Source organism: Phalacrocorax aristotelis, chromosome 30 (genome assembly GCF_949628215.1).
Source record: "Phalacrocorax aristotelis chromosome 30, bGulAri2.1, whole genome shotgun sequence".
NCBI lineage: Eukaryota > Metazoa > Chordata > Aves > Suliformes > Phalacrocoracidae > Phalacrocorax > Phalacrocorax aristotelis.
This window is the reverse complement of record NC_134305.1, coordinates 237,670-240,750: the sequence shown is the minus strand read 5'-3', so window position 1 is coordinate 240,750 and position 3,081 is coordinate 237,670.

Sequence of the window (3,081 nt, the reverse complement as noted above, 5' to 3'; positions counted from 1 at the left end):
TGGGACTTAAGAATGAGGCTTTGATCATGAAAGCCAGGTTTGGACCCTAAGAATGAAGGTTTGGGACGTAAAAACGAGTGTTTCTCTTTAAAAAAGGGGTTTAAACCCTGAAACTGCAGGTTTGGGACCTCTAAATGAGGGTTTGTGTGTTTAAAAACCAGGTTTAAACCCTAAAAGTATAGTGTTTGGGACCAAAAACTGAGGCTTTAATTCCTGATAGACGGGTTTGGAACTTAAAAATGAGGCTTTGAGCGTTAAAAGAGGGCTTTGGACCCTGGAAGTGAGGTTTGCATCCTAACTTCTAAGGCTTTGAGCATTAAAAGAGGGGTTTTGGAGAATAAAAGGGAGTCTTTGGAACTTAAAAATGAGGGTTTATCCCTGAAAAGGAGGGGCTTGTCCCTAAAAGTGAGAGTTTGGGGTGAAAAATGAGGCACTGAGCATTAAAAGAGGGGTTTCGACCCTGAAAGTGAGGGTTTGCGATACAAAAATAGAGGCTTTGAACCATAAAAGAGACATTTGGAACACAAAAAATGAGGCTTTGGGAGCTAAAAATAATGCTTTGAGCCTTAAATATGGATTTAGACCCTGAAAGTGAGGGTTTGCGACATAGAAATGAGGCTTTGGCAGTAAAAAAGACTGGTTTGGACCCTAAGAGTGAGGGTTTGGGACCTCTGAATGAGGCTTTGTGCCTTACAAGAGGGGTTTGGACACTGAAAGTGAGGGTTTGGGTTTTCAGAATGAGGCTTTGAGCCTTAAACGACAGGTTTGGACTCCAAAACTGAAGGTATAGAGCAAAAAAGTGATGGTTTGAGCATTAAAAGACCTGAATTGATGCTAAAAGTGACGGTTTGAGACGTAAAACTTAGGCTTTGAGACTTAAGCAAGGGCTTTGGGTCCTAGAAGTGAGGGTTTGGCTGTTCAAAATGAGGCTTTGAGCTTTAAAGGAGGGTTTTGGACCCTACCAGTGAGGTTTGCGGTCCTAACTGTAAGGCTTTGATGTTAAAAGTGAGGTTTGGGGTGCTTTAAAATGAGTCTTTGGGACCTAAAACTGAGGGTTTGTCTTGAAAAGTGGGGTTTGGACCCTGGAAGTGAAGGTTTGGATCTCTACAACTGAGGCTTTGAGCCTAAAAAAGACAGGTTTAGAGCCTGAAAGTCAGGGTTTGGGATATAAAAAGGAGGCTTTGATTGTAGAAGACAGGTTTGAAGCCTACGAGTGTCACTTAGGGACAGAAAACTGAGGCTTTGAGAGTTAAAAGAGGGGTTTGGACCCTGGAAGTGAGGCTTTGGCTGTTCAAAATGAGGCTTTGAGCTTTAGAAGAGGGCTTTGGACCCTGGAAGTGAGGTTTGCGTCCTAAGTATAAGGCTTTGAGCATTAAAAGAGGGGTTTTGGAGAATAAAAGGGAGTCTTTGGAACTGAAAAATGAGGGTTTATCCCTGAAAAGGAGGGGCTTGGACCCTAAAAGTGAGGGTTTGGGGTGAAAAATGAGGCACTGAGCATTAAAAGAGGGGTTTCGACCCTAAAAGTGAGGGTTCGGGACCTCAAAATGAGGCACTGAGCGTTAAAAGAGGGGTTTCGACCCTGAATGTGATGGTTTGTGATATAAAAATAGAGGCTTTGAACCTTAAAAGAGAGGTCATCAGATCCACAGAGTCCACTAAGCCCGGTTGTCCCTTTCCTCCACCTGGCTGGAGGCAGGGCCCCTCTAGTCTTGATCATGGCAGTCACAACTCACTTCCTGTAAATGTGAAGCAGGAGTCCCTCTGTTCGCTCAGAAATAAAATCAGCACTTCTCCTCCTCTGTCTGGGGACCTGCTCACCAGAAACTGGAGCAGCAGCTCTCCTGGAAGAGCCTCCCTGAGAGACTCTTCGTCCTTGCAGCTCACACGCTCGTGCCTCTAGGGCCGAGGTAGGCTTGCTTTCCCACCTCATCGTGTCCTCTCCGTGGTCACGCAGGTAGGACCATAGAGTGGCCCGTGGTGTGTATCCCCTCTGAGCCAGAGGACGCTTGTTCCTAACAGCTGAGACACTGCTCTGTCGCGGTGGGGAGCAGGGCATATCTTCCTTGAGTTGCTGGACCTCTTGGGATAGTTTCTCCACAGCAGAGACGAGCGAGGACGAGAGATTTGTCTCGTAACCCCGGAGTCTATCAATCACCTCCGCCACTGTTGGTGCCTCGTCCCCTCTCCAGGCCGTCACTGCCAATGAGGCTGCATACGAGGATGGTGCGCTCCGTACAAACTTCTGCCCCATGGCTCGTGTGCACTGGGCTTCATCTGGATCTTTGGGTGACTGTTGATCGTCCAGGTCACCGTAAATCACCTCAAGCACAGGTGACTGAGGTACTCTGAGTTACCAGTCATTAGTACTTTAAATACCAGGTGGTCTGAGTTACCAGTCATTAATATCAGTGTTTAATGGGGTGTGTGCATGTGTCTGTGTGTTGATTTCTGTTAGGGCTGGTGGCATTTACAGGAATATGCAGGTAATTTTACTCTGTGGAGGCTTTTGTTCCTATATCTACTGAAGCTTCCTGTTACCTTTGTGTCAATGCTTTTCCGCCTCTAGGCTGTGAACAACCTCAGAAATGGGACTGGCTACACAAAAAGGCTCTGTAAGGAGGTTCGGCAGCAACAGCAGCCGCCGCCGCCACCACCGCTCCTGACTGTTACGCCTCCTGCTGCTCCAGCGATGGCCGCTGAACTTCCCAAATCTCCTCTCTGTCCATCGGCAGTTTGTTGGAAGAGAAGGTAAGATTTATTTCAACATAGGCCGTGATTCTTTTCTTTCAGTAGAGCTTATTTTCCAGCCGTTTGCATTGATTCACAAGGGCTGTTGGGTTCCTCTGCTAAGACAAGCAGCGTTACCAAGTCTTCTGGGCCCCCAGGGACAATCAGTACCCACAACTAGTACGTAACTAGAACTTTAGAATTGCTTTTCAAAAATTATCTTCAGATAAACTGAATAGGATTTTTTGGCTTTTCCCCTCCCCACTCCAAAAGGTCATCCATGAGAGCCAGTACAATTCGCTCAGCAGGTGACAGACCAGGCTGGGAACTGTAAGTGTTCCACAGAAATTCAAT